Raw genomic sequence first — 21,688 nt, forward strand, 5'->3', positions numbered from 1 at the left:
CAGGGGTGTAATCAGGAAGACCAAGGCACAACTGGAGTTGCAGCTAGTAAGGGATGTTAAGAGTAACAAGAAGGGTTTCTACAGGTATGTTAGCAACAAGAAGGTGGTCAGGGAAAGTGTGGGCCCCTTACTGAATGGGGGAGGCAACCTAGTGACAGACGATGTGGAAAAATCTGAAGTACTCAATGCTTTTTTTGCCTCGGTCTTCACAGACAAGGTCAGCTCCCAGACAGCTGCACTGGGCAGCACAGTATGGGGAGGAGGTGAGCTGCCCTCAGTGGTGAAAGAACAGATTAAGAACTATTTAGAAAAACTGGACATGCACAAGTCCATGGGTCCAGATTTAATGCATCCAAGGGTGCTGAGGGAGTTGACTGATGTGATTGCAGAGTCATTGGCCATTATCTTTGAAAACTTGTGGTGATTGGGGGAGGTCCCGGACAACTGGAAAAAGGCAAATATAGTGCTCATCTTTAAAAAAGGGAAGAAGGAGAATCCGAAGAACTACAGACCGGTCAGCTTCACCTCGGTCCCTGGAAATCATGGAGCAGGTCCTCAAGGAATCCATTTTGAAGCATGTGGAGGAGAGGAAAGTGATCAGGAACAGGTAACATGGATTCACCAAGGGCAAGACATGCCTGATCAACCTGATTGCCTTCTATGATGAGATAACTGGCTCTCTGGATATGGGGAAAGTGGTGGACATGATATATCTTGACTTTAGCAAAGTTTTGATACGGTCTCCCACAGTATTCTTGCCAGCAAGTTAAAAAAGTATGAATTGGATGAATGGACTATAAGGTGGATAGAAAGCTGGCTAGATCGTCGGGCTCAATGGGCAGTGATCGGTGGCTCAATGTCTAGTTGGCAGCTGGTATCAAGCGGAGTGCCCCAGGGGTTGGGCGTGGGGCCAGTTTTGTTCAACATCTTCATTAATGATCTGGATGATAGGATGGATTGCACCCTCAGCAAGTTCGCTGATGACACTAAGCTAGGGGGAGAGGTAGATATGCTGGAGGGTAGGGATAGGGTCCAGAGTGACCTAGACAAATTGGAGGATTGGGCTAAAAGAAATCTGATGAGGTTCAACAAGGACAAGTGCAGAGTCCTGCACTTAGGACGGAAGAATCCCATGCACAGCTACAGACTAGGGACTGAGTGGCTAAGCGGCAGTTCTGCAGAAAAGGACCTGGGGATTACAGCGGACGAGAAGCTGGATATGAGTCAGCAGTGTGCCCTTGCTGCCAAGAAGGCTAAAGGCATATTGGGCTGCATTAGTAGAAGCATTGCCACCAGATCAAGGGAAATTATTATTCCCCTCTATTCAGCACTGGTGAGGCCACATCTGGAGTACTGTGTCCAGTTTTGGGCACCCCACTACAAAAGGATATGGACAAATTGGAGAAAGCCCAGCGGAGGGCAACGAAAATGATGAGGGGGCTGGGGCACATGACTTACGAGGAGAGGCTGAGGGAACTGGGATTGTTTAGTCTGCAGAAGAGAAGAGTGAGGGGGGATTTCATGGCAGCCTTCAACTACCTGAAGGGGGGTTCCAAAGAGGAGGAGCTCGGCTGTTCTCATTGGTGGCAGATGACAGAACAAGAAGTAATGGTCTCAAGTTGCAGTGGGGGAGGTCTAGGTTGGATATTAGGAAAAACTATTTCACTAGGAGGGTGGTGAAGCACTGGCATGGGTTCCCTAGGGAGGTGGTAGAATCTCCTTCCTTAGAGGTTTTTAAGGCCTGGCTTGACAAAGCCCTGGCTGGGATGATTTAGTTGGTGTTGGTCCTGCTTTGAGCAGGGGGTTGGACTAGATGACCTTCTGAGGTCTCTTCCAACTCTGATATTCTATGATTGTACGTAGCCATGCCCCGAGATGCCAATTGCCATGGGGTGTCTCTCCCTTGAATCCATGTGACAATGAACATCTCGGCTGACACGGGACTGAACCAAGGACCTCCCTAAGAGCTTGAGCTGATGAGCCAGTGCTCTCTAAATTGGGCTGTAACACATCCTCTGAGGGTGAACACAGGGGTCCTGTGACATGCTCCTCGGTGGGTTACATGACCACTCCTCTGCCCTGGTTAATTGTGGCTGTTTCCATATTATAAACTGCATTGCCCGCACCATCTGTCTGATCTGTATGAATGTTTGTCAGAATGCACAGGTCTAATTATGACACTTCCTGGATACGTTGCCTGTTCTGTAATCAGGAACAGATTTACCATGAAACAAACCGGGAGGTGGCATGGGGCCCCCAACGACAGGGGGCCCCCAAAATGCAGGACAAATCTCATCTGACCACCTGCCCCCTAGTCCCAGCCGGCAGCGCAGCAGGGCTCAGGCAGGCAGGCTGCCCGCATGCCATGGCTGGTGGCCCCACGCTGCTCCCAGAAACCGCCAGCTGTTGGCACGTCTCTGCTCGCCCCTGCCGGGGCGGGAGGGAGGGGAGAGGGAAAGGTGGCTCTGCGCACTGCCCTCACCCCGGGCAGCGCACGGAGATCCCCTGCCCCCACCCACTCCCGCCTAGGAGCCACTGCCAGAGGGGTGTGTGTGCTCGTCTCTTTGGGAGCTGCGCTGCCCGAGGTAAGCACCTCACTCCTGACCCCCTTCCGCCCCCCAACCCCCTGCCCCAGCCCAGAGCCCGCCCCAAACTCCCTCCCAGACTCCAATGCCGCACCCCCTCCTGCACCCCAACACCCTGCCGCAGCCCAGAGCCCGCTCCCAGTACCCAAACTCCCTACCAGAGCCTGTCCCCCACACCCCCTCCCACATCCCAAGCCCCTGCTGCAGCCCAGAGCCCACTCCCAGCACCCAAACTCCCTCCCAGAGCTTAACCCCCACACCCCCTCCCACGTCCCAAGCCCCTGCTGCAGCCCAGAGCCCACTCCCAGCACCCAAACTCCCTTCCAGAGCCTGACCCCCGCACCCCCTCCCACATCCCAAGCCCCTGCTGCAGCCCAGAGCCCACTCCCAGCACCCAAACTCCCTCCCAGACTCCAACCCCGCACCCCCTCTGGCACCCCAACACCCTGCCGCAGCCCAGAACCCGCTCCCAGCACCCAAACTCCCTTCCAGAGCCTGACCCCCGCACCCCCTCCCGCATCCCAAGCCCCTGCTGCAGCCCAGAGCCCACTCCCAGCACCCAAACTCCCTTCCAGAGCCTGACCCCCGCACCTCCTCCCGCATCCCAAGCCCCTGCTGCAGCCCAGAGCCCACTCCCAGCACCCAAACTCCCTCCCAGAACCTAACCCTCACACCCCCTCCTGCACCCCAACACCCTGCCCCAATCAAGGTACCTCACTTCATTTTCATTTACTTCCCATTACTTATAATCTAGGAGGAAGATGAAGAAAAACGGGGAGAGATAAGAGAGAATGTTCTTTTTCTTGGCTGGGTCCCGAGGAGGGGCCCCAGAAATGAAGCTGGGCACAGGGCCCCACTATCACTAAATCCACCACTGTCTGTAACGACTTCGTTTATCCAAAAAAATGTAAATCGTGCACCCTGTCAGCTGGAGTTTCTCCTGCTCTCGCAGCCTAGAGGGGCCACTTTTTTTTTTTTTTAATTTGAAAAATAAATGTATTGCACAGTTTAAGGTTCAGACAATTCTGCCCTATTGAAATACCTTCCTCTTGCATTAATTTTACTTTTCAGGAGAAGACCCATGGAAATGAAGTGCAACATGCTACGTTAATGCACCATCATCATCACACAAGAGTCAGGGGAGCGTAAGTTATGGGCATCATGGGGACCGTTACTTGGCTTCATTGCACAGATATATTCGAGGCTAACTCTTCAAGCCTAAGTCTACGTAGACCTGTACTGCGGGTGCTGGGGGCCTCACGCAGAGGATTTCCTGGTTCTTGTGCAGCTGTAATTTGGGGTCTCACTGAAGTGGCCCTTTCGATCTGAGATTCTAAGTGTGTTTAAAAAAAGGCTTAAGATCAATTTAAGACCCCTCCCAAAACAAATAAAAACCAAAAATCTTAAACAGTTCTAGTATCAGGGTAGCCATGTTAGTCTGTATCTACAAAAACAACAAGGAGTCTGGTGCATCTGAAGAAGTGAGGTTTTTACCCACGAAAGCTTATGCCCAAATAAATCTGTTAGTCTTTAAGGTGCCACCAGACTCCTTGTTGTTTTTTAAACAGTTCTAGTGTTTCCAGTTTTTAATTCCAATGCAAAAAGTTGTTTTTTTTAAACAGCACTTTGCTGTTGCTTGTGCATCTCCAAACACTTTGGGCCCCATCAGTATCCTTGCTTTTCAGATGGGGAAACTGAGGCATGGAGAAGATAGGCAATTTGCCTCAGCCAATCCATAGCAGAACCAGGAATAGAAACCAGGGCCTTGGTCTCGGTCCCAGGCCCCAGTCACCAGACCATGCTGCTCCTGAAGTTTTCCAACCCCAACTTTGCAGCTCTGAAAGCCTTAAATTGAAATGGATTATAAATATATTAACAATACAGCAGACCCTCAAGGCCACGACCGAGACAGGGCCCAACTGCTGCTACACACATATAGCAAGAGACAGTCCCTGCCCCAAAGATCTTACAACCTAAACAGACATAGTGGACAAAGGAAGGATTCTTATCCCTTTTTCAGAGATGGGGAGCTGAGGTGCAGAGACAAAGGCCTTCTCTACACTAGAAAAACGTTGTAGCTATGCCAGCAAACCCTGCAAGCGGAGTTACGGTGCACACCAGAGCGCTTTTGCCAGTCAGTCTCATACCGGTGAAATAAGCTACATTGGTAAAAGCACCTTCGTGCCAGTATAACTGCGTTTACAGTAGGGCTTTCACCAGCATGGTAATGTCATAAGAAATAAATATATGTAAATATCACCCCTGTAACTGACATTAAGAACATATGGAAAGGCTCTCCAGACCCCTGATGTCACAGGCAACCCCCTTATATCCTCCCGTTCATGGAGTTATGATCGCTGGCACTAGACTGGCAGATGTTTTAAGCATAGACCTGCGCTAAGAGACCAGCCCAAAGACGCACAGGGTGAAGTCAATTTCCTGGGCCCTAGGCATGCAGAGAGAAGTGTACTATAGTCCCCAGTGAGTTTGGGTGTTTAAAAGTCCTATCAGGCCTCTCTACTCCATGTGTTTATTAAGCTGACAGCTTCTCCAGTGTTAAATCAACACATTCGTCTAATATTTAATTATACACATTCCTGTTGCTCTAATTAAAAACCAACACACACAAAAAGCATTTAACTGGTTTGCTTTTCCATTAGGACCAAGGCAGCGCTAATCCTTTTCCCAGCGGTCCCATGCCTGTGCCACCAACGACAGCGAGCAATTGTCCAATAACATCAATGAAGACAGGGATCAGGCCCAGCGCTTTGAGACCCATCCCCCCCAACAGGTCTCAGAGCCCGGGGGTAACCCAAGTGGGAACATCTACACTGCTATTCTTTGCCCTGTAGCATGAGCCCAAAGCCTTTTCCAATAACTCATTATCCAGTTTGCAACAGAGGAATAAATTATAACTGCAGCGTGAAGTCATTCTGACCCCAGTCAGAGCAGCTGGGTTTGAAAGCTCTATATGAAATCTTCTTCTTTTTCCTTTATGCCGCTTTTCCAGACTATAGAAATCCAGCCGAGTTCTCTTTTGGACTAGAAAATGCCGGAGAACTTTGGGCCAGATCATTAGCTAGTGTAAATCAATGGACTTCAAAGGAGCTGCGCTGATTTACACCGCCCGAGGGTCCGGTCCTTTAAGCGTGACAGCATCGAGCATGGACAGCAGCAGATTTCTGCCGCTATGAAACGTTCGGCAGTCTCTTTCCTGAGGTGCAATCACAGCATTGTCTAGAAGCTAATCCGCTTCGTGGAAGCAGGGATTTAGTACAATGTTTCCAAGGAGAAAAAAAATAAAGGCTAGAAAGACAAGAGGAAATAAACAATCATCAGTTAGTCACTGATGTTTCATGCTCCTTGGTTCCCACCCTAACAAGCCCATGGGTTGTAGGCACTTTTCCCATTGGGCAGGGATCCCTCCCTTTCACGGGAGGGTTAACAAACATAAAAACAGCCACACGTGGTCAGACCAATGGTCCATGTAGCTCAGAGTCCTGTGTTCCAACAGGGACTGGTGCAGATGTTCCAGAGGAAATGAACAGACCAGGGCAATTAGCAAGTGGTCCCCCTGTTATCCAGTCTCAGCTTCTGGCAGTCAAAGATTTAGGGACACCCAAAGCATGGGGTTGCATCTCTGAACATCTTGGCTAATAATTGGGACTTCTCTAATTCTTTTTTGAACCCAGTTATACTTTTGGCCTTCACAACATCTCCTCGCAATGAGTTCCACAGGTTGACTGTGCATTGTGTGAAGAAGTACTGCCTTATGTTTGTCTTAAACATGCAGCCTATTAATTTCATCCAGTGACCCCTGGTTCTTGTGTTGTGTGAAGGGGTAAATAACCATAGAATATCAGGGCTGGAAGGAACCTCAAGAGGTCATCCAATCCAATCCAATCCAATCCAACCCCCTGCTCAAAGCAGGACCAATGCCCTGACAGATTTTTGCCCCAGATCCCTAAATGGCCCCCTCAAGGATTGAACTCGCAACCCTGGGTTTAACAGACCAATGCTCAAACCACTGAGCTATCCTTCCCCCCTCCCCCCAACATTTCCCTAACAAACACTTCCCTCTTCACTTTCTCCACACCAGTCATGATTTTATAGATCTCACTCATATCCCCCCTTAGTCATCTCTTTTATAAGATGAACAGTCCCAGTCTTTGTAATCTCTTCTCATACCGAAGCTGTTCTATACCCCTGATAATTGTTGTTGCTCTTCTCTATACCTTTTCCAATTCCAATATATCTTTTATGAGAGTGCTGTCCAGAACTGCACACAGTATTCATGGTGTGGGTGTACCAGGGATTTATATAGAGGCAATATGATATTTTCTGTCTTATCTATCCATCTCTTTCCTAATGGTTCCTAACATTCTGTTCGCTTTTTTGATTGCCACTGCACGTTGAGTGGATGTTTTCGAGAACTATCCACAATGACTCCAAAATCTCTTTCTTTAGTGGTAACAGCTAATTTAGACCCCCATCATTTTATATGTAGAGTTGGGATTATGTTTTCCAATGTGCATTACTTTGCATTTATCAATATTGAATTGCATCTGGCGCTTTGTTCCCCAGTCACCCAGTTTTGTGAGATCCTTCTGTAGCTCTTCGCAGTCTGCTTGGGACTTAACTATATTGAGTAATTTCATGTCATCTGCAAATTTTGCAACCTCACTGTTTACCCCTTTTTCCAGATCATTCATGATGTATCTGGCATTGTACAAGCCACAAAATGAGACAGTGGAAAGAGCTGGCAGTCTAACTGCTGGGCACCGAGAAGAGGAGTGCCTTGGGAAAGCCCAGGGCGGAGAGAACTCAGGGCTTTATGAATATGTTGAATAGCACTGGTCCCAGGAACCAGAGGCTGGGAATGGGCGACAGGGGCTGGATCACTTGATGATTCCCTGTTCTGTTCATTCCCTCTGGGGCACCTGGCACTGGCCACTGGCGGCAGACAGGATACTGGGCTAGATGGACCTTTGGTCTGACCCATTCTTATAGCAGATCCTTAGGGGATCCCACTATTTATCTCTCTCCACTGTGAAGACTGACCACTTATTCCTCTCTTTGTTTCCTACCTTTTAACCAGTTACCAATCCATGAGAGGACCTTCCCTCTTATCCCATGACAGCTTACTTTGTTTAAGAGCCTTTGGTGAGGGACCTTGTCAAACGCTTTCTGAAAGTCTAAGTACACTATATCCACTGGATCCCCCTTGTCCACATGCTTGTTGACCCCCTCAAACACTTCTAGTAGATTAGTGAGGCATGATTTCCCTTTACAAAAACCATGTTGACTCTTCCCCAACAAATTATGTTCATCTATGTGTCTGACAATTCTGTTCTTTCCTAGAGTTTCAAGGAATTTGCCTAGTACTGAAGTTAGGCTTACCGACCTATAATTGCCGGGATCTGCTCTGGAGCCTTTTTTAAAAATAGTCCTTAATGAGATATCCTTCAGTCATCTGGTACAGAGGCTGATTTATATGATAGGTTACAAATCACAGTTAGTAGTTCTGCAATTTCATATTTGAGTTCCTTCAAAACTCTTGGGTGAATCCCATCTGGTCCTGGTGACATATTACCATTAAATGTATTGATTTGTTCCAACCTCCTCTAATGACACCTCAACCTGGGACAGTTCCTCAGATTTGTCACCAAAAAAAAATGACACGGGTGTGGGAATCTCCAGTGAAAACCAATGCAAAGAATTCAATCCTCTGTAATGGCCTTGTCTTCCTTGACTGCTCCTTTAATACCTTGATTGCCCAGTGGCCCTACTGCCTGTTTGGCAGGCTTCCTGCTTCTGAAGTACTTAACAAATGTTTACTCTTAATTTTTGTGTCATTTAGTATTTGTCCTTCCAATTCTTTTTCTGGGTGGCCTAATTATATTTTTACACTTGACTTGGCAGAGTTTATGCTCCTGTCTATTTTACTCACTAGGATCTGACTTCCAATTTTTACAGGATGCAAGTCTGCCTCTTTTACTCTGCTGGCGCTTTTTTGTTTTTTGGTTTTTGGGCGCTCTTGTTACTGTTTCTTTCAAGTGGGAGGATACATTTAGTTTGAGCCTCTCTGGTGGTGTTTTTAAATAGCTTCCATGCAGCTTTTCAGGTGTTTCACTCCTGCGATTCTTTAAGCGATAGACCAGCGCTACTCGGAACTAGTGTCTCTTCCTTTTGTGAAGTGCAAGGGTCATTCACTCACTTTTCACAACGGGAGGCCTCCTAATGGTGCAACCAGAGACTATAACCATAAATCCAATCTGACAATTGGATTGGCCCAGATGTTATGCTCATACAGCTGCCCTGTGCTAGGCTCTGTACGAAGACAGACGGCCCCCATCTCAAAGAACTTACATTGTAAGTAGCCCTCCATCCCCACGCAGCGCCCTAGTGAATGAGCAGGGGCAGGGGTCTACGTGAGCTGTTCCCATTGCAGGATCAGAGCCCTGTTTTAGAGCGTTCCTTTGTACGCCTGTCCCAAGATGGCTGAGAAGGTCACAGTGACACCATGACGAACAGCAGAGGGAAAGAAAAGCTGGAGGCATCGGCAAGGGAGAGAACGGCTGCTTCCAGCGGAGATCTGAAGTGAGAGGGAAAGGCTCCAGGAGTGTGCCGGATGGCGGGAGCTGCAGGGACGCAGGTTCCCAGGCCAGCGGCAGGTCTGGGAGGCCATTACTAGGGGAGCAGAGGGGCCCTGGAGGTCGACTAGAGCTCATGCCTGGAGAGCTTTATAAACTGCGAGGGTTTTGAACTGGATCCTGAAGTGAGTTGGGAGCCAGTGCTCTTGGGAGATGGGCTGATGCACCTACATTCAGGAGACACGAGAAGGGCGGCAGAAGTGCCTGGAGTGTGGATAGCAAGGACCTGGGGAGTTGGAGGAGAAGGGGGTTGCAATGAAAGGAGAGGAGCTGATGGCACAGAAGAGGAGGAACTGTAGGCTGGGGAAAGCATATCTCCTCCCCCATGTCTATAAACCATGCAGCATCCCATGCCAGAGACTGGTTCCAGATTTATCACCAAAACCCAGCGTACAAACTCGGCTGCGATCTTTCTTGAGGCTGGTAACAGACCAGAATTAAACCACCGCCATGCCTGCCAATGAGCCCATAGTGCCGTTTAGCCAAAGAATTCTACTATGCACTAATTCCACTCCCCAAAGGGGTTTGCAGTCCACGATCCTATTAGCAAAAGGCCTTCTGAAAACGCGGGGAGGGGAAGTGGTGTCAAATTAAGTGGGAGGACAATTGAGCAAATGCCAGCTAAAAAAACAAAACAAAACAAAACAAAAAAACAGCAGATCTCATTCAAACTTGCGGCATATCCATCTGAAAATAGAGGGTCTGCATCTTCCACAGGACTCTGGGAAGACACTTTATTACTAGAACTGTCAATTAATTGCAGTTAACTCATGCAATTACCATATATACTCGCTCATAAGCTGAATATTTTTGGTAAAAAAGTGACGTATCAAAGAGTGAGGGGTGGCTTATAAACGGGTCTACACCAAAATGTGATGATTTTAAACTCTATGGAATCATTGAATTGAATATCTAATACACTGTCATTTTGTTTACCTGGAGCGTCTGCAGGCAGCTCCCATTGGCTGGGAACGGCGAACTGTGGCCACAGGGAGCTGAGGGGCTCCACGCCTGCAGATGCTCCAAGCAAACAAAACGTCCCAACCCGCCAGCGGCTTACCCTGATGGGCCGGGAGCCAAAGTTTTCCAACCCCTGAAATATAGGGTCGGCTTATGAAAGGGTCAGACAGTTTTTGCTATTTTTACCTCTCCATTTTGAGAGATCGGCTCATAAAGGAATGGACTAATGAACAAATATATACGGTAATTCAAAAATGAATCACGATTTAAAAAATTAATTGCGATTAATGGCAATGTTAAACAAATAGAATATCAAGTGAAATTTATTTAATATTCGGGATTTTTTCTACATTTTCAAATATATCGATTTCAATTACAACACAGAATACAAAGTGTACAGTGTTCACTTTATTATTTTTATTACAAATATTTGCACTGTAAAATGATAAACAAAAAATAGTATTTTTCAATTCACCTCATACAAGTACTGTAGTGCGATCTCTCTATCATGAAAGGGCAATTTACAAATGTAGGGGTTTTTTGTTACATCACTGCACTAAAAAACAAAATAATGTAAAACTTTGGAGCCTACAAATCCACTCAGTCCTACTTCTTGTTCAGCCAATCGCTAAGAGAAACAAGTTTGTTTACATTTATGGGCCATAATGCTGCCAGCTTCTTAATTACAATGTCACCTGAAAGTCAGAACATGCATTCATGTGACACAGTTGTAGCTGGTGTCGCAAGATATTTACTTGCCAGATGTGCTAAAGATTCATATGCCCCATCATGCTTCGGCCATCGTTCCAGAGGACATGCTTCCATGCTGACGACGCTCGTTAAAAAAGTAATGCATTAATTAAATTTGTAACTGAACTCCTTGGGGAAGAATTGTATGTCTCCTGCTCTGTTTTACCCACATTCTGCATATATTTCGTGTTATAGCATAATAGTCGGATGATGACCTAGTACATGCTGTTTGTTTTAAGAACACTTTCACTGCAAATTTGATAAAATGCAAAGAAGATACCAATCTGAGATTTCTAAAGATAGCTACAGCACTCGACTCAAGGCTTAAGAATCTGAAGTGCCTTCCAAAATCTGAGAGGGACGGGGTATGGAGCATGCTTTCAGAAGTCTTAAAAGAGTAACACCCTGATGCGGAAACCACAGAACCCAAATCACCAAAAAAGAAAATCAACCTTCTGCTGCTGGCATCTGACTCAGATGATGAAAATGAGCATGCGTCAGTCTGCACTGCTTTGGATTGTTATCAAGCAGAACCCATCATCAGCATGGACGCATGTCCTCTGAAATGGTGGTTGAAGCATCAAGGGACATATGAATCTTTAGCGCATGACATGTAAATATCTTGTGACGGCGGCTACAACAATGTCATGAGAACACATATTCGCACTTTCAAGTGACATTGTAAACAAGAAGCAGCCAGCATTATCTCCTGCAAATGTAAACAAACTTGTTTGTCTGAGCGATTGGCTGAACAAGAAGTAGGACTGATTGGACTTGTAGGCTCTAAAATTTTACATTGGTTTATTTTTGAATGCTGGTTTTTTTGTACATAATTCTACATTTGTAAGTTGCACTTTCATGATAAAGAGATTGCACGACAGCACTTGCATTAAGTCAATTGAAAAATACTATTTCTTTTGTTTTTTACCGTGCAAATATTTATATATATTTTTTCATTACAAAGTGAGCACTGTACACTTTGTATTCTGTGTAGTAACTGAAATCAATATATTTGAAAATGTAGAAAACATCCAAAAATATTTAAATAAACGGTATACTATTATTGTTTAACTGCGCAATTAATTGCGATTAATTTTTTTTATTCACTTGACAGCCCTATTTATTACATGCCACATACTCAGAGGACTTCTTCCCTTTTAATGCACTGACGAGCCTGAAGCTGTATCAATCAGCTGTGGGTTTATTGCTGCAGATGGCTGCAGATATTCTCCCCTTCTTTAATTGCTGTGCCGATCTCAGCAGGAGGTGTAAAAACAAGCAACGCGACAGCAGAGGAGCCGAGCAATGAAAGGGAACCGGAACTGGGCACGTTTCCAAAACTGATCTTGCCGATCAAAAAAAAAAAAAGAATTTGCTGCTGCAAAGAGATCCAGGCCAGATGCAGGAAACGCTGCAACTTGCCAGCTTGAGGAGAGTCAGATTTTTAAGGCCTGACGGGACCATTTTGATCACAAATGGTGACTTCCAGGATAACGCAGGCCAGAGAGGCTCACTCGATAATTTCTGCATCAAGCCCTAACTTCTGTTTGGGCTATAGCAGGTCTTCTAGAAAGACATCGAGTCTTGACCTAAAGAGGTCAGGGCTGGAGAATCCACCATGACGTTGGTAAGCTGTTCCAATGGTCAGTTACCTTCTGTGACACTGCACCCCATAATCTTCATACCGGTACGATTATAATGATTATGACATAATTATGCCGCATGTGGTACAAGATGTGTCTTGTGAGATATTGTTGGACAAATTATAATTTGCTGACTACGATTATCCTATTTGTGTGCATGTATCTTTTTTTGTATGTGAAGTTATGAATATTGACTATGTACCTGTATTCCAAATGTAGTCACACCTGGGTGACCCCCACTAGGCAAGATGCCTCCAGTCTAGGCAGCTGGTTGTGAAGGGCCTATTCAAGGTAATGGGCCATTAGTGGAAATAATAGGCCTTAGGACAGTGTTTACCAGCCCATCGATCATGGACTGATCGATCCTGGGGATTCTCCCAGTCGATTGTGATCTCCGGCTATGGCAGTGCAGCGGGGCTGCCTGCCGCGGCCCCACGCCGCCCCCGGAAGCGGCCTCCCCTGCAGCCCAGTGGGTGGGGGGGGGGTCCACATGCTGCTCCTGCCTGCAAGCACCGCCCCTGCAGCGCCCATTGGCCAGGAACAGGGAGCTGTGGCCAATGGGAGCTGCGGCCAATGGGCGCTGCAGGGGCGGTGCCTGCAGCGAGAGGCAGCATGCAGTGCCCCGTGCCCCTTCCCAGGAGGCACATCGGCTCCTTCCGGGAGCAGCGTGGCTACATGGTGCACTATTGGCTGGGAGGAATGGGGGGGCCCCAGCTCGTGATGGGGAGGAGGTGCCAATGTGCCTGAGTGGGGCCGGGATAGGCAGGGGCCTGCCTTAGCCCTGCTGCGCCGCTGACTGGGAGCCATTGGAGGCAAGTGCCCCCCCAGCAGGAGCATGCACCCCAACCTCCAGCCCTGAACCCCCTGCCCCATACCCCCTCCTGCACCCGGAATCCCCTCCTGCACCCCAAACCCTTGCCCCAGCCCTGAGCTCCCTCCCAGAGCCAGTACCCCATAACCCCCTCCTGCACCCAGCCCAGAGCCCCCACCCACACTGCAAACCCCTCTGCCCCAGCCCAGCGCCCGCACTCCCTCCCTCTCCCCAACCCCCTGCCCCAGCCCGGAGCCTCCACACACACTGCAAACCCCTCGGCCCCAGCCCAGCGCCCGCACCCCCTCCCGCTCCCCAACCCCCTGCCCCAGCCTGGTGAAAGTGAGTGAGGATGGGGGAGAGCGGGCGACGGAGGAAGGAGGGATGGAGTGAGTGGGGTGGGGCCTCAGGGAAGGTGCGGGCCAGATCCTGGGTTGCCCTTAAATTCAAAAAGTGATCTTGGGTGTCAAAAGGTTGGAGACCACGGCCTCAGGAGACGCGGATCCCCCACCTGGTGATCCTTCCCGAGGACGCTCCAGCCAGCCTGTGAATAATGGCCGCTCTGACTCAGCAAGGCAGGCAAGGGCATGTGACCAGACCACATGACAACTCCATTTTGGTACCCGTATTTTTCCACAGACTGGACTGGGAGCTGAGTTCGGAACAAAGGGTTCCCGCCCCATGGAAAAGCTATACAAGGTGGGGAGCGACATCATCTTGTACCCTCACTCCCCCACAAGAGAACCCCTGGAAACACTTGAGGAACAAAGACTGGGAAGTGCTGGTCCCAGGCTAAAGGGATTTCTAGCCTGTGTATGGAAACTTGGTGCATTGCTTGTATCATCAGTCAGGGTGAGAAATTGCTCATTCAAATCCCATCCAGCTAACAGGTTAGACGTAGTTTGCATTTTTATTTGCTAAGTAATCTGCTTTGATCGGTTTGCTATCCCTTATCATCACTTCAAATCTATCCTTTGTAGTTAATAAACTTGTTTTATGTTTTATCTTTACCAGCGTGTTTCGAGTGAAGTGTCTGGGGAAAATCTTAGCTCAGTTAACAAGGGCTGGTGTACATATTCCTCTCCACATCGAGAGAGGGGCGAACTGGGTAATAAATTCACACTGGTCGGGTTTTTGATCAGTAGAGCTCTGGGGTCCTAGGCTGGGAGTATTACGGCTGTAGACTCTCTATTCTTGGTTCATTCATGCAACTGCAGCTGGGTAGATCCCTGCCTGTGTGAATGCTGGTGGGGATGTAGGACTGGGAGCAGGCTGCAGCTTGTCACAGCAGCAGTGACGTTGGTGAGTCAGAGGGCTCAGTGGCACCCCAGGGGGACAACTCGTCACACCCTCATTGTTCAAAATCCCACCTTCTCTGTAGTCCGAATTTGTCTCGCTTCAGCCTCCAGCCATTGGATCTCATTCTTTTCCTGCTAGGTTAAAGAGCCATCTGCAGGCAGAGGTCTCTTCCCCATTCAGATACTTCTAAACTGTGATCAAGTTGCATCTTAAGCTTCTCTTAGACCAACTTGATAAGCAGTTGTAGGAAAACACTAAAACCAGCCCGAGCGCCGTTCCTCCCTTCCTCACAGGAAACAGCACGGTGAAATGCCAAGAGAAGGTTTAACGTTCGCCACCCGGGAACACAGCCCACTTCCGATAATCATTTCACAAGTCCTGCAGCCCTTTGTCTAAATCCACGAGAACTCGAGATCTGGGCAGAGCACAGGAGAGCCCCTTCGGGTACATCTACACAGACCGCAGCAGCCGGCCCCCCAGCCCAGGTCAGCAGACTTGGCTAGCATGAGCCCCTCACTCTAGACTTCAAAGCCTGGTCTACTCGGCTATTTTTAGAGCGTGGCATGAGCCTCCGTCCCAGGCTAGGAGGATCGCTGCCACGGGCTGATCCCGCTAGGTGCTGACTGTCATTACTTCCCACAGGCATCAATGAGAGACGACCTGGGGCTCATGTTTGACTGGGCCTCTCTCCAGAGCCTCACCCCCAGGGGAGGCTGCAGCTTCTTCTCTCCAGAACAGCTCTCACATCTTTGCTTACCATTCACGCAGCTAAAACCAGTCGTCTCACATCTCAGCTGCTGCAGCACTTGCCTCTCTGACCTGGACAGCTGCAATCTTGCACCTTAGTCTAGTTGCTACGATCATTTTCCTAACCGCCGCTTTGACTGCTTCGATCAACCAATATATACTGAGCTAATATATATCGAATCACATCCATATGCATTATTCACAACACATATTAATATGCATTCAGCACACCGTATCAATGAACCACCATATTGTATATACATTTCTAGTAGTGACATGGCCCGAATCGGCCTACGTCCTGCTATAATCCTGTTCACTTACGTTAAGTATCCCATAACACCTTGTATTAGCTGAAGTAGGCTTTGGCTTAAACAGATAGGAAACCTGTCAGGATCAAGACATATGAGTGTTCTACCCTGGTACAAGCTGAGGAGGTGCCTTCACGCCCTTGGGACCTGGAATGCGTGTGTTCAGATAAAGAGCAGACCACGGTGCCAGAAAAACAAGGTAGAAAGAGGATTGATTTAATCTAGCCTCAGAGGATGCAGATAGCACCTTTTTACAGGATAGGAAATGCTACCTGTGTGCACTGCTGCTATTAGAGAGACACGGTGGGTGAGGCAATATCTTTTATTGGACCAATAAAATTAACCCTGCCTCTCTAACATCCTCGGACCAACATGGCTACAAGACTGCATACAACACTGCTGCTCTAGCAATCTGGACTGGCTGTCTTCCCGACTTCAGGTCAACTTTGCCGACACGGTTAGTTTTTGCACACGAAAGGAAGCAGCCCTGGCGGATGAGCCATGCAAGAGTGCCTTCGGTACTTAAGGGAACCTCCATGCAGGTGGGGAAAAGGGTAACCAAACATCTGCTAAGCAGAGGACTAAAATTTACTAGCCTGAGAGGCAAGATCCAGGGAAAACTCCCACTGAGAAATCGTACCCACTACTTCAGTCACTGACAGTCCCCAGAGTGCCACCCTGTCTTCCATCCGATAGCTTCATCTTCCGTACCAGCCGTTCGTTAGCGGGTGTAACTTTGGAAGCAAGCCTTCTTTGTCAGGTGAATTCAACAGGCTGCCTGAGACAACTGCCCGAAATTAGCATCACACTGAACCTGTTTCCCCCTGTACTCTACCGTTACTGACATTCAGCAGTACACCGGATTGATACTGGTTATTTGGTCTCTCGAGTATATTTCATAACGAACCAATGTGTAGTGAAGCCACTGACGACACCATTTACCAACACATCCGCCTGCTGCCCCCCTCCCCCCCGAAGGGCAGTGCCCCATTGTTTCCTTATGCCCCTCAGTCAGTCTGTCTGACTCCACCTATTGTCTCTTGCCTTAGACTTAGACTGCAAGCGCTTTGCGGCAGGGATCACCGGTCGGTTCTGTGTTTGCACAGCACCTAGCACAATGGGATCCCAGTCCAGGACCGGGGCACTTAACACTGCCACAATACAGCCAACCAACAGGATCAGCACTGCCATTCCTAGCTCCGTGGAGGTTTTATGCCAGGGAAAGGTGCTTAGTTGTTGGCACTAGAAACAAAGTCTTCTGTCCACTCACTGAATGGGCGTGAAGACTGAGCTCTCCTGTCACCCCTAGAAATGGTCTCCGCGGGTTGGGCCTTTAGGTGCGTTGTTGGGGGTCATCATCAGCGATCCCTTGACTCCGGGATGATCTCTACCATGGACTTTCATGTGGGTCCTTGGATGACTCAGGAATCCGATCCTGGAACCACAGATCTGTCCGCAATAGACAGATATTTTCTGGCGGGCCAGCTGCCTGCTGGGAGAAAATTCCTTCCTTTTCCTCCCGTCTCAGCTTCGAGGGCAAGGCGCTTCTCCTTGAAGCAGGCCACTGCCTGATGGAGGATGTGGCGCCATTGGGGTCGGATGGTGGCTTGCTGCTCCCAGTTCCTCCCACCCCGTTGTTGGGGTACAGTACATAGAAACTACTGATGTACCAAAGGAGTTCTCTTTAGTGCTGTTGGGATCGGATTCAAAGCCTTCCATTGCTGCAGACCTAACACCAGCACTATGCATCTTTCCAAAAGGAAAAGCTATATCATTCAATGCTAAGACTGACTAATGTCCATTTCTCAGCTTTAATGCTGCATCAAGCACAAGCCAGGAGGTTCAAGAGTTAGAGACACATTCTGCTCTTGGTTAAACCAATGTCAATTTGGAGTGGCTATTAGAACATAAGAGCGGCCAGACTCGGTCAGACCAAAGGTCCATCTAGCCTGTCTTCCAACAGTGGCTGGTGCCAGGTACCCTCAGGGGGAATGAACAGAACAGGTCGTCATCCAGTGATCCATCCCCTGTCGCCCATTCCCAGCTTCTGGCAAACAAACAGAGGCTAGAGACACCATCTCTGCCCATCCTGGCTAATAGGAAGTTGATATACACCTGTGTAACAGACAGCAGAATCTGACTACATTTTCCATGGCAACCCTGCCATAATTGCCAATCCTACATGTGCTGTACATCAGGAACACAGGGCCATCAGAAGCCTGGAAGGGATTTGCTGTCCATTCGATTTTGCTGAGCTTGCAGTTTCAAAAAACGAAAACAAAAAGCCCTCAATCTTCCAGTTAATTTACTGTGACTAATACAATAACAAGCAATCAGCTGTCCACATGGCGCTGACTCGGAGCCTGGAAATAAACGTAAAGTGAATGAAGAGCAAATCTCTTTTGCATGAAATGAAACCGTTCGGAAGACTTTCCTGGTCTGTGTTTCACAATGCAATCAGCAATAGATCCAAAGGCTGGAGCATGCGAGGTGCGTGCATTGCTGATATAGCCATCTGGACTGTCCGGCTTCCTGGCTTGAGTTCAGCTTCTCAAACATCATGTTGCCTGGTTCGATTTTGCATCTGAAAGGAAGCTGCCTTGCTGGCTCAGGTGTGCAAGAGTGTTTTGGTAGTTAAGGGAACCTCGATGCAGTTGGAAACCCGGGTAACCAAACATCTGCTATGCAGAGGACAACATTTATTAGCGTAAGAGAAGATGAACCAGCAAGATGCAGGGAAAACTCCCACTGAGACAGCTTACCCACTACCTCAGTCACCGATGGCTACCAGAGCGCCACCCCATCTTCATCTGCTGTATCAGCCCCTAGCGAGTGGATTATAATAATGTGACGATCACAGCGTCTCCTTGGGCTGGATCTCTGCGCCTCTGCCTTGGGGGGTTATCACCGTAGTACCAGAGCCCCTAGCTGCTTATTCAACCCTAGGTCTACTGACTGGCAAAGGGCAAAATGCGTCTGTTCTACCTCTCTGCTAACTCTCTGGCTGCTCTTAGGGGATTTCGCCAGCACTGTATCCCTCCCCCACCTGCAGCTGCTACTTGGGGGTCCTTCTGGATTACGAGCTTTCTCGGGGGCCGGGCTGAATCTGAAATGAATTAAGGACCATGACGAATCTCAACAGCTTCCCCTCTTAGCTGCAAGTCCCATTTCTTTGACCTGCCGTCTCTGAGAAACCCATAGCAATGTGTACATCAAATATTGATAGCTACATTCCAAATCAAAACACTCCCCTGCACACACTCCTCCCGCTAGGGAGGGGAAGAGAGAACATACATGTGACAGATTTTAGACAAGGTGCTTAATGCATGACTGGAAAGTGCTCAGATATAAGCGGGGTCCTCACCATGTACACAAACTATACAGAGCAGAAGGGGATAGAACACCAGCCCCTGCAGCCCTAGCATGAAACTGACGTGATCCAGAGAGTGCTATGGTTCAGGGTTAGCACTGTCCAGATCACGTTAGTTTCACGCTAGGGCTGCTTAAAAGCTCAGTGGAGAAACTGACCATATCCTCAGGTTGCTGCTTGGCAAAGCATCCAGAGCACACTGTATGCGCGAAGGCTTCAGAGCTCCATCGACCTCTAACTCATTTGCTTCTGACTTGGACTGGTTGTGTGTCCTTCCAGGAGGAATTAAGATCAAGCCAAGTTTGCAGCATTTAGCTTCAACAACCTAAGCTATACCAGCAAAATGTTTCAATGGGAACATTTCAGAAAGGGGATTTTCCTTCTCCTTCTCCACAGAACTGAAGAGCTCAAAGCAAAGGAAAAGGGATGAACTGATTTTGTTCCAATTTTGCACACGTACACAACAAAAATATTTACACCTGAGCTGATGCAAAGCATGATAGCATCAACTTTAAGCATAAAAAGTGATGAATAGAGTTGACATTTTTTTCAGCAAATAGTAAATGCACCAAAAAACGCGTTTTTCAGGGCACCAAAACTATTTGTGAATTCAAATTAAATTCAACGGACAGTTTCCGCTGGAAAAAAACTGAAAACAAAAACTTTGGAAATGGCAGAATGGTTCATTTAGGAAAAAAACAAAATGGATCATTATGAAACGTCCGTTCAAACAGACCTTCAAAACAGGTAGTTTCAACCATTTTTCCCCCCTTTGTTCATTTCAGCAGAAAAAAACCCCAAATCAGTTTCAGTTAAAAACAAACAGACTTCTTTTTGGTTTGGCCACTGAACGGAACAAATGGATGATTTGCTCAGCTCTGCGGGAGAACACTCCAACCAAGAGGAGGGCTGGAAAGGAAACTTCTCCACGGTTCCAGCCAGCAGCGGGGTTGTTGCAGAACAGAAGCAAAGCTCGGATTTGCAACCGTGTGGCTCACCTCTGCTTGGAACTGAGGAAAGCGTGTTCCACCTTTTCCTGCCTACAGCGTGGGCCATGCTGGGTATCAGCCACCGGTGGTGGGAATCTCCACTGTAGACCAGGTTCAACTACAACTACCTATTTTATTTATGTATTTATTTATTTGGGTGCAAGGTTTCCCACAGTGTTCGTTAGGTACAAATACTAGAACTAAGGTAAAGAGAATAAAGAGAACTGTGGAGCTGGAGGGAGAGGGTGTGCGCGCGCTTGCTACTGGGTGTAACAGAACATCTTTGAGTCAAGCTGGGTTCTCTTTTGAAACATAATACGCTCCTGGGACCACCAGAAGCACTGGTGCCCCATGCAGGAACCCCTGGGTTAGGTTCTCTGCCCTGTGTCATGCAGAAGGACAGACTAGATGATTAGAATGGTCCCTCCTAGCCTTAAAAAAAAACAAATTATGAAGTAATAGTAGGACAGATTCCAACCCTGCAACAGGGCTCTGCATGGATGCAAGAGTCACACTACGTAGATGCTGCAGGATCAGGATGAGGTTTGGGGGGCAGGAGGTTTGTTTAAGAGATGAATGATCACAGCTGTCCTGTTTTGCTAGGCAGGGTCACTCACCAGCCATTACAGACCTTCCCTGTTGCAGTTTCATTTGATGTGATTAAAGGACTTTTTTTTTTTTTAAAGGTTCTCCATAGAAGTGAAAAGCCTAGAGAGCCAATTCTTTGCCACAGCAGCAGAGAGGAGCTTTAAATTAGGACAGTACGTGGGAGACTGAGGTGGACCCAGGGAGCAGAAAACCCAAAATAAGAGTGGGTGGGTTTCATTCAGTCCTGCCACAACTTGGATCACTCTCTGCACTGATGCTACATCAGAGCTGCCACCACCACTGATACCCTGGAAGCTCAGCGTGGGATGGGAGGGGCTGTGGGGGGGGGGTTGTCTATTTTTTAAAGGCTGGTCACGAGGAGGAGAAAAACTGGGGCCTTCCTCGTTATTTGTGCCCGTGACACAAACAGCCACCGTCTCCCATTCTCCTCAATCGGCCCGAAGCCCAAACCAAAACCACACTATTGCCTGTTGACTAGACGATCAGTCTTAACTTCAGAAAACTGAGCCAAAAGGTAAGAAAATTAAACATCATTCTGGGCTGTATTAGCAAGAGTGTTGTAAGCGAGCCATGAGAAGTAATTCTCTTCCGCTCTGCTCCGCGCTGATACGGCCTCAACTGGAGTATTGTGTCCAGTTCTGGGCACCGCATTTCAGGAAAGATGTGGACAAATTGGAGAAAGTCCAGAGAAGAGCAACGAAGGTGATGAAAGGTCTAGAAAACATGACCTAGGAGGGAAGATTGAAAAAATTGGGTTTGTTTAGTCTGGAGAAGGGAAGACTGAGAGGGGACATGATTACAGTTTTCAAGTACATAAAAGGTTGTTTCAAGGGGGAGGGAGAAAAATTGTTCTTGTTAACCTCTGAGGGTAGGACAAGAAGCAATGGGCTTAAATTGCAGCAAGGGCGGTTTAGGTTGGTCATTAGAAAAACTTCCCGTCAGGGTGGTTAAGCACTGGAATAAA

General features: G+C 48.0%; 1 protein-coding gene and 1 long non-coding RNA gene across 4 annotated transcripts in view; both read right to left on the bottom strand.

Moving 5' to 3' along the window:
• ADISSP (adipose secreted signaling protein) overlaps nt 1-21,688 on the bottom strand; it is a 165,108-nt gene that overhangs the window by 56,204 nt on the left and 87,216 nt on the right. The window lies entirely within an intron of this gene.
• The window catches only part of LOC135983837 (uncharacterized), a 35,892-nt gene continuing 22,533 nt past the window's right edge, over nt 8,330-21,688 (bottom strand). The window contains exon 2 of the long non-coding RNA XR_010601666.1: nt 8,330-21,452. This is a non-coding gene — a long non-coding RNA (uncharacterized LOC135983837). The remainder of the gene's footprint in view (nt 21,453-21,688) is intronic.

Source organism: Chrysemys picta, chromosome 5 (assembly GCF_011386835.1).
Source record: "Chrysemys picta bellii isolate R12L10 chromosome 5, ASM1138683v2, whole genome shotgun sequence".
Lineage (NCBI taxonomy): Eukaryota > Metazoa > Chordata > Testudines > Emydidae > Chrysemys > Chrysemys picta.